The following is a 10,135-nucleotide window of genomic DNA, read 5'->3' as shown; positions in this document are numbered from 1 at the left end:
ACAGACTGTGCAGAGGAGCGAAATTCAACTCCATGCAGAGGGCTACCATGTACTTTTGCACCATGTACATCCCTATGCGCAACTCTGGAACCCCGGCCATGTGGCATAAGCATCATCATATATCACCTGGGTGAGGTTCTATATGCAGTGGTGTCCAAACCCCACTCTGCTTATACACACGTATGAGTGGTGCACTAGAAACCTAAGATTAACCCAAGCCACCCGTTAATATTAGGGATAGAATTCCAGTTCTCTGCTGTAATCAATAGCCAAGCCTGCCTCTAATGTGGTAGCATCCCTATAAAGCTGATTTAAAAAAAAATAGCTTAGTGTGGGCCTTATCCTCTCTGATCAACTTTCAGTGCATGTCAGATGTGATTTCCCATAAGAGCCCCAACACTTTAGGATCTAGGTGAACTTAATTCATGCCTATCAGGCATGAAACAGCTATTATCCCCATTTTACAGCTGCAGAACTGAGGCAGAGAGAGAGAGACTAAGGTTGAATCAATTGGAGCACTGAGGTGCTTTTGAAGATCTCGCTGGGTGCCTATCTGCATCTGTAGGCTGCTAAGTAAAACTTGGGTGCTACGGGTATGTCTACACAGCATTGTAAACCTGGACTCAGCTTTGAGCCCAATCCGCCCCCAATCATCCACCTACAAACCTCTCTGATTTGGGTCAGCAGGCACACAGGGCTTAGCTAGGAGGGTGGCTCAGCGCCCCAGGCCACCTGAGACTCTAGGCCAAGCCCTGTCATTTTGCAGGGTGGGCAGGGCTCAAGCCACAGCCTGGGGTCAGGAGGTCTGCGTAGCGCAGCATGGTGGTGTGAGACCCAGATCCAGCACCTGGAAACCCAGGTTTACCATGGAGCGAGGAGACAAAGTCCACCAGCCGGGATCCCACAGAGCAGGGTTCCCAGGGCAGCCTCGATCTCCCCTGAGCAGTGACTTGCCCCGGGGCATCTGGGGCAGTGGTAGGATTCGAATCCAGGTCACCTGCACATGGGCCCCCCTAGGAGGGGCTCGGTGAGCTTAAGGTCAGAGGCGGCAGCTGCGTGGCTCCGTGCAAACGCCTCGCGTGGCTGGGCGCGGAGGGGTGGGGGGTGAATCAGCTGCTAATCTGGGGAGCGGGAAGAGTTAAAGGCACGTCCCACCCTCCGCGCCTCTCCCCGGCTCTGTTAGGCTGCCGGCTGGCGGGGGGTGGGCCGGGGGCCGGCTGCTCTTTGCCGCAGGAAGGGGGGAACGTGGCTGCGAGCGGGCAGAGGAGCCGAGACCCCCTCAGACTGCGAGGAGCCGGCGGGATCGGCCAGGCGGCTGCAGCCCTGCGCCGAGCCAGAGCCGCTGATTTATTATTTTCTGGGAGGCGTTGGATTCCGGTGCCAGCTTTGTATGTCTGTCCGCGGCTCCGCCAGGGAGGGAATAACCCATCCGGAGGCTGGGTCCAGGCAGCAGCACAACCTTCCTGCCAAGAGTAAGGCTGGGGGGGGGCTCCTACCTTTCCCCACGCGCGGGCATTTCGGGGGTGCCGGGGGGAAGGGGGTGTGCTGGCTGTGGCAATGCACTTCAATATAGTCGCTGGTGCATCCTGGAGAATTGCATGGGAAAGAGGGGTGCAAATCTGGCGCATCTTGGAAAACCTGGGGGGGGGTAAGGGTGGGTGGATTTGTGGGCCAGCACCCTGGTTGTAGCCATCAAATCAAACACTTTGGGGAGGGGGGAGGATTTGGGGGCGGGGAGCTGCGGTTTCTGCTGTGGAGAAATGTTTGTTTGTGCCTAAGGTAACACATCATGCATGGTTTTTTTTTCTCTGCTGTGTCCATTTGGAAACAACCACCACCCAAAATATAAACGGGGTGGGGGGGAGGGAGGGGGGAAACTGCTTGTCAGTGGTGGTTGGTGTCAGTCTTTGCGATGATGTCACGAGTGGGGTTCAGTCCAGCAAGTGAGATGCTGGCGTGTGGGTGCTTAACATGCGCTAGTTGTGAATTATGTCATCTGCCTCTTGTGCACTGTGTTAGACCTTAGCAGCAGCAGGGGGAACTGGGGGAGGGGGGCGGGAAGAGCTCAGGGCCTTTCGCAATAAGGAAAGGGGGTATTTTGATCCAGCAGAGCAGGGATGATTTAACAAGGCTCTAGAATATAGATCTGGGGAGGACCCCAAACCCCTCTGGTATCTGCCTTACTATTCCAGTTCCTAGTCCGGGTGTTGGATCTGCTAGTTTTTGAATCCCTTGCCTACTGGGGACCCCAATAGACCATGTGTGCACCTGCACCCTCGTAGTCCTGTATGTAACCAGCTACCTCCTCAGCTGGGGTGTCAATCCATGCAGTTGTGGATCTGGCCCTGTACAGGGGCATTGGAACAATTTGTAGAGCGGAGATGCTGAAAGCCATTGAAAAAACTGTCAGCCCCTGTATATGTTGGGAGCTGTGCATTCGATTGCTACTATTGCTTCAAGCCAGGGGGTGCTGCTGCGGCTGCACCCCTAGTTCCAGCTCCCCTGCCCTATACGCCCTACGTGTGAAGGAAAAGCAAAAATAAGTTGCTGCCCTAAATGAATGCTTGCCTTCCCCTGGGTGTGGGCAGGTGCCTGGGGTTGGCATGAGTTCCCAGCTTGGTTTCAGAGCGGATCTGCCCGGGAGGGAGCAAGGCAGCAGCCTGACTGCAGTGCAGCAGGCAGGAAGAGAAGCTAGCGCTGCTGTGGCTCACTCCTGCTCGCTTTCACACCACCCCTGGCTCCCTGCATGATGTCAGCACTGGCTGGGGCAGCCAGGTCAGCTGCAGATGAGCAGAGGGGAGCCCCCTGCTCTGGTGTTCCCTTTTCTGGGAACGCGTGCACATACATGTGTTTTGCGGGGAGGGGAGGTGGGGGACTTCATGCCAGACTGCAGGGCCTCAAGACCCGCGATCTCTGTGGCTGTGAGAGAGGGAGAGGCGGTGGGGATCACCCCTGTCAATATGCAGGCTTGCTGCAGCCAGCTCCTCTCTCCACATCTAGCACCGCTGCCTTGTGTGGGCACCAACAGTAGGGTTTGGTACCACCTCGCTGCCACTCATGGCCAGCAGCAGTGCCTTGGTAGGGGAGGGGGAACCTGACCGGTTTTTAAACCATCCCAATGGCTCACGCTCTCCTGCCAGGGAGCAGAAGGGAGCTAGGCTCTTTGGTAAACTACCCATCTAGCCTGAATAATGGCAGGTGCAGATCAAGGAAAGGCCTCATGCAGTCATAGATCATAGTCTGTCTGGCCAGCTGGCTTGTAAACTCCTTCAGACAGGGGCTGAGCCTTGCCCGCTGTGACTGCCTGGTAAATGATCAATAGCCCATGACTGGGCCACGCACTGTCGATAGGTGCAAATCATGAGCTGTTATGTTTAAAGAACCCTTGACACTTAACGAGTATCCCGCCTTGAGGATCCCGCATTTAGGGCTGTTGACGATCCCCAAAGAAAGAGGGCTGTGAGAACAGCATACAAGTGCCATTTTTTTTGGTGTATGTTAGGTGTGTCTTCCGTCATCGTGGGCCACTTACAGGCTGCGGGGGGGGGCTACCCTCTATTATAAGTAGAGAAATGAGAACAGGTGGGTTGTGTTCCAGATTCAGATCTCCGCAAAGGAGGCAACTCTGTGTTTACACAGAATCAGATCACCTCTTTAATTGGGAGTGGGGGCAGGGGGAATTATGCTAGCAATGTATTTTATTTAACTTTGGGAGTAAGTGAGCTAAATTTGTGCATGGGCCTGGGCATCAGAGCTCCTGGGCTCTATTCCTTGCTCTGCCATTGCCTCATGGTGTGACCTTCAGTAACTCACTTAGCCTTTCGCTGCCTCAGTTTCACCATCCATAAAATACTTACCAACCTCTCCTGGGTGTAATGTTACATTTATTTATTTGTATTACAGAAATCTCTAGAGGCCTCACTCAGGGATCAGGGACCCATTGCACTAGGCATTGTAATTAATACTTGCTTTTGAGATCTTCAGATGGAAGATGATATAAAATATTTATTACTAAAAGAACGATCAACTCCCCACCATGCAGTGGAATGGTGTCGCTATTTCAGCTAGTCTGTTCTGCGTAGGTTCTCCTTCTCTCATCACTACGGCATCTGAGGATCTTCCAGGAGCGCATTAAGCGATGTGACTAACATCTGTCACATGCGGTTCATTCATTCTTTCTCTTGTCCTCTCCCCAGGGGGAGAACTGTGTGTGCAGCGTAGTGTTGTTGCCTGTTTATCTATGCGCACAGTGCTAGGGGCTATTTGATTTCACATGCCCCTATATAGAATGCGACAAGATCATCTGAGTTCAACTTAATTGTGGAATTATTTCCTTGAAACATTTGAAGGCTGTTCTTTGGAAAACAGAGGGTACAGTTATAGGCTATGGTCCTGCAACCCTCTTACATGAGTAATTCTTCAGCAGTGACACCAGTGCTCCTATTTGGGTGAGGAAAGGTTTGCTCGTGTCAACGAGGCATGCAGGATAGGGCTCATATGTTTTCTGGCTCTGGTAGGCCCTATAAATTCACAAATACATTATCCAAGTGCACAGCTGCAGAGACTTGGTTCAATGATCCAGTGGTTAGAACACTTGCTAAGGTTGTGGGAGAGGGGGATTTGATTCCCTGCTCTGCCATGGACTTCCTGTGTGACCTTCGGCAAGTCACTTAGCCTTCCTGTGCCTCAGTTTTCCCATCTGTAAAAGGGGTGATAGCAGTGCCCTACCTCACAGGAGTGTTATGAAGATAAATACATTAAGATTATGAAACACTTTGAGACTTACCGATGAAGGGTGGCATCTTAGAAATGGGCAACATTAAGAGTAATTGGAGGGGAGTTACTATAAACATCCTCTTTCAACTATCAAAGTTAAAGCCTGGCCAGATAAAAATCATCATGCAACAAACAAGCTAGTGGGAACCTGCCCCATAATGGATGAAATTGGAACTGCCCACTGTATCCGAGCCCCTATCCTGCTGATTGTTAGCAGAGATTCTCCTTTTGCTCAAGTGGATCTGAGTTCTGTCCCCGTGAATACCGTGAAGCCCAAGGGTGTGGAACAGCATACGGAGGGGACCATAGGTGGGGGGAGGCCTTACCACTGCCCCCCACTTCCTGGGACTCCACAAAGGGACCTCTTTGTAGGGTCTGGGTGTGGGTGGGGGAGAGGGGCAGAAACAAGGTAAGCCTGGGGTGGAGAATGGGCAGCTCGGGGGTTGAGGCTGGACATGTTGTACACTCTTCATCCCACCCCCATGCAGCCTTATGGCAATGATCCTGAGAAGGTTTTTTACGGCATCTCCATGCTGAGGAAGCCCCTTGTGAAGACAGTCCCATGGGTCAAGAGAAGCCCTGGAAGTGAGGCTTGGAGCGAAGCTGAATTAGCCGGGATTGGCTCTGAGGGTCATAGCGCTAATAGAGCATCACAGGCTCTTGTTTACTGCAGAACCCTGCATCTGCTGGGGACAGGGTCATCATGGCTTGTTCCATTCGGGGTGGGGAAAGCCCATCCCAACTCCCAGAATGGTGTTGAGGGGAAAACAGAGTGACCCCCTGCTGGGGTAGAGGATCCGGCCTTGATAGAACTGCTAGAGAGACCTGGTTCTGTAGGAGGATGTCGCCATCCCGGGCGCCAAGCCTGCAGCCCTCTTGCCGTGAGTTGGGACTGCAGGAGGGGGCCAGTGGCTTGCCAACTCCGAGGAGGAGGGGGTGCAAGATGCAGGCAGCTTGTTTGATTGTCCCAGATAAAAGGGGCTGAGAACTTCTAAACTGAGCAACTTCACGACAGGGAAAGGTCAGTGTTGAAACTACACCGTTGGAGCTCTTAGACGGGTTGAAATCTTACTGGTTTTAGTAGGAGGGGAAAGAGACATGGAGGAGCAGAAGCACAGACACTGACGATGTGCAAAGAGCTGTCAAATGCATCCAGGAAATAAATGGCTGGGGAAAAAAGAGAGGGATATTTTCCCCCTCTAATCGTTCTCAGTTACAGTCATCCTACGTGTTACTTGGCATAATAGCAGGTAAATCTTAATAACAGATGTATCCAAAATATGAAAAGGGGCACTTCTCTGAGACTCTGGGGGCCCCTGTCCCAGATGATTCAACTAAAATGAGATCTCCCGCAACCCCCAGAGCTCTCAACACCCCACATACACATTGGATTTCTCCAAGGGAAATGTAAATTCTGAGTTGGGGTCCCTACAATTCTCACACATCTCTGAGGGTAAACTGAGGCCTAGAGACATGAAATGACTTGTCCTCTGGGTCACAAAGCAGACAGGTAAGGATCTGTGATGCTATACTCGCTCTGTGACCCATAGGGCCAATCCCAGCCTGTCTGGCAACACTGCAAGCAAATTCAGACAGGAAATAAGGTGTAATTTTTTAACACTGAAGGTAGTTGTGGCAATGGTTAATTTGCCAACAATTGTGGTGACTTCCCCATCGCTGACAATGTTTAAATCAAGACTGGATGGTTTTCCTAAGCATTGTTTTGGGGAGTTCTCTGCCCTGTGTTCTACAGGAGGTCAGATGAGATGAGCTGGTCCCTTCTGGAATCTGAATCAAAGCCGTTTGGGTATCCTAGCCCTGGAGTCCCTGCTCTTGCTCCTTGAAACCAGGGCCGCATCACAAGCTGTTTGCCCTCCGCTCATGCTGAAGTCAATGAGTGTTCTGGGCCCAGAGTTCGGCCCCATTCCACTCCATCTTCTTAGAGCCTCCACTGGCTTAACCAGCTCCCAGGCAATCCACCTTGGGCGCAGGAGAATCCCTGGGTACGCTAGAGCAGTCCTACAACACCATGGTTGCTGGCGCTCTAGTACCGTGGCCGTGGCTAGGGCGCACCCTTGCACTCTGGCTAGTCCCAGCTGACAAAATGGCCTCGAGGGGCCGCAGGCAGCTGGGTGCCAGTTAAAGTGGCCCTGAGTCCGGAAGCCATTCAGCACTTTGTAGGATGAGGCAGCAGAGAGCCAACCGATCCACTACAGTGCTCAAAGGAGCTTTTGGTGGGGAATTTTAGATGCGGATTAAAAGATTATTGCCCTAGCTGTGGTCTTTGTGGCTCAGTGCTCCAGGAGAAGGAAAGCAAAGGTATCCCAGCGATACTGACCTGATCCGGTGTTCCGTGGGCTTCTCGCGTGAGGCCGTTTGGGAAAGGGATTTTCTCCATTTCCCTCTACCCATGTGGACCCCGATGCTCACTGGGAAGTAAACATGACAAGCTTTAAAGGGAGGATTACGAGAGTGGATCTTTGGTGCCCCTCCACGACTAGAACGTTCATTTGATCAGATGGCTTAGTATCATGCCTGTTGCGTCAGGCCCGCTCAGTGGCAGGTTGGAGGCCTTCTAAGGGAAAACGCAGGTGCTGCTGGAAGTGGTGTGGGCGGTTCATAAGGTGGTGCTCTTCCCTCTGTCTGTGAATCAGCACCACCACTGGCATTGTGCTAGAGGTGCTGTGCTCCTCCAGGTGACCTCTTCCTGATGGCTGGGTGAGCTGAGGAATGGGAGCCTAATGGGCATCCGAACTCCCCAGGGATATGTTGCAGGGACAGGCTATCAGCATGGCTACTCTGGGTTTTTATGTTCTGCCTCCTGGAATCCCCTCCTGCAGTTTCAGTTGGATATAGCATTCTTCTCCTCTTGGCCTATCTACAACATAGAGCTGCTGTGTGCAGTTAAACAGCTGCCGTGTTCCACCCCAGAAATGGCTGCATTTTGGTGGCAGGTGAAATGACTGTGTGTGTTTATATATGCTCCAGTTTGTGGTGCAGCAGTAAAGGTTAAGACACACACACCAGACCCGAGACAAAAGCAAAGAAATGAAAAATTAACCCACATAAGAGTCCATACCACTGCAGCAACGGCACCCCCAGGACACATACCATAACCTTAACTCTGCCCCTTAGGGATGCCAGCCTTCCTTCATTCCCCAGATCTCTCTTCCAAACACACCAGACCCTCCTTCCTGCATGCACCCATTTACCAAGCTAATCTCACCCAGCACTTAGTTGTGGAGGTCTGGTATGATTTGCTGGGGAGCTGATGTCCTTACGGGAACAGAACAAGTCCCTTCTGTGTAAGGTGAATATGAAACCTCACCACCAGTGTACGAGAGCGGAGAACGCTGATCTGGTGGGACTGTACAGTCGCTGCACTTGCAGAGCCTGAATGTTAGCACAGATGTTGGGTAAAGTTCCAGTGGAATAAAACTGGGGGGATTCAGACCCACTTTGCTCAGTTTAGGCAGGGGAAGGCATCATGTGAAGGAGGCCAAGACCAAGACTGTCAAAAGTGAGGAGTGATTTTTGGATGACCCCATTTTGGGGGGCCGCCATCCTCAGAAGCATCAGGAATCCTGGTTTTCAGGAAGTGCTAAATACCCCTCCCCCCCTTTTGAAAATCGAGTTCTCTCATGGTGTCTCGAGTGGGGGTGGCCCAAACATGAGGGACCCCAACCATAATAAGTCACTTAAATCTTGGCCTAGATCTCTCAAAAAATTGTACGTGAATCAAATCCTCCTAGACCCCGGAATCTGGCCCTCTGTTAAGAGACCCACATGGTTCCCACAAAACAAGAGTTGGGGGGAACAAATGTAGGACAAAAAGGAATGGGAAGGAAAAGCAGGTGATGACCCATATCCCATGAATCAAAAGCTCACTCCAACTCCTTGACCAAGAGGCCTAAGGTCTGATCCAATCCCAGTGAAGCCAGTGGAAAGACTCCCATTGACTTTACTGAGCTTTGAGCTGCATTTGACGGCAGGTGACTTCTCCATGAGCTTAATTAAACATCAGGCCTCGGAAAGCAATCCCAGATGGTTCGTAGGCCTTCTGAGTACAAAGGAGGGTAGAACACCCTGGTAACTTGTTGGACCGAATTCTGCCGAATTCTGGATCTGACGCCAGAAAGAACACCATTCAACTCCCAATTCCCAGCTTGAGTTTTCAATGTCTGCAATTCCATCATGCTCCCTCCCCCTCGAAGCTTCTACTGACAGTCCAAGCATGTTTACTGTGGAAGGTGTTGCAAAATGAGAAGAGATTTCAGTACTGCTGAATGGTCACTGAGAGGCGATAGCAGGACTCCCAACGAATTATGGAGGAGAGTGGCTGGTGTCCATTAGCATGTCTGTCTCAATGGAATGGGACAGAGAAATCCACAACCTCTTTCATAGCACGGAGCCCATCTTACTAGAGAGAATGCTTAGTAGACCAACTCCCCCCCTTTTGTGATCAAATACCATCCCTGACACAATCCCAATAATTCCTCACATGGAAGCAGGTTTAATAATCGTGAGTCCTTATCCCCACAATCATGAGATCGTCTTCAATCAGAAGGGTTGGCCTTGTCTTTGCCCATTTCCCCCTTTTCTTCCCCCGCAGCCTTTAGGGTGTGCTTGCTTCATGTATTCAAGGTTTCTTCTGCAGTTACTAGCCCTTGTGGCTATCTCCTTCTTAAATGAAAGTTGACATGGAATCCTGCTAGTGCATGGAAACAGCTGGCACTTCACAAAAAACACTAAAAATTGTGAGGCTCATGATCAAATTGCAAGAGTTGGCAACACTGTGTAGGAAAAGGAGATAATTTTAGTTGTCTTTTAATGTGATGAAGCAGGATATAAAAAGGACATTAACACCATGTGGCCAGCCAGCATTTCCTGGTCTGTGGACCACAGCTTGAGATCCTCTGGAATAGCAGACGCGGGGGGAAAGGCATGGCTTCGGGACTGCGGGTGGAGAATAAAACTGAATTTTCTTACAAAGGCTGATCACAGCTTTCATTTGCCCCAGGGCTCTCCATTGGATAGAAGGTCAAATTTCATCTGCATTACCCTCCAGTGACTGGAGGCCTACAAGGAATCAATTACCCCAGTATTACTCCTAGCTACTCTACTTGGGTTGTAGATCCCATAAAGCATGTGTGCAGTAGAGCTTAAAACAAGGATGCATGTATAGATGCAGCCACAGGTCCATTCTACTGTCCTTGGTCGCTAACCTGAGCTTCACCGCCAAAGAGCCGACCTCTGCTTCACTTCAACAGGGCAACTCCCCAAGCCTGCTTATAGCAGATTTGCACTGTGCATTTGAGATTCACTGGGGCAAAGATAAAACTCTTGCTGACGGTACAGC

At 51.1% G+C, this 10,135-nt stretch overlaps 1 protein-coding gene across 5 annotated transcripts in view; it reads left to right on the top strand.

Moving 5' to 3' along the window:
- Nucleotides 1-1,263: 1,263 nt before the first annotated feature.
- The window catches only part of LOC127046389 (leucine zipper putative tumor suppressor 3-like), a 370,036-nt gene continuing 361,164 nt past the window's right edge, over nucleotides 1,264-10,135 (top strand). For all 5 annotated transcript variants that reach the window (XR_007773013.1, XM_050943373.1, XM_050943374.1 and 2 more), the window contains exon 1: nucleotides 1,264-1,472. The gene's annotated coding sequence lies outside the window, so the exon portion shown is untranslated. The remainder of the gene's footprint in view (nucleotides 1,473-10,135) is intronic.

This window comes from Gopherus flavomarginatus, chromosome 3 (assembly GCF_025201925.1).
Source record: "Gopherus flavomarginatus isolate rGopFla2 chromosome 3, rGopFla2.mat.asm, whole genome shotgun sequence".
NCBI classification, from domain to species: Eukaryota; Metazoa; Chordata; order Testudines; family Testudinidae; genus Gopherus; species Gopherus flavomarginatus.
Note: the sequence above shows the minus strand (reverse complement) of the source record. Positions and strands in the feature narration are given on the sequence as shown.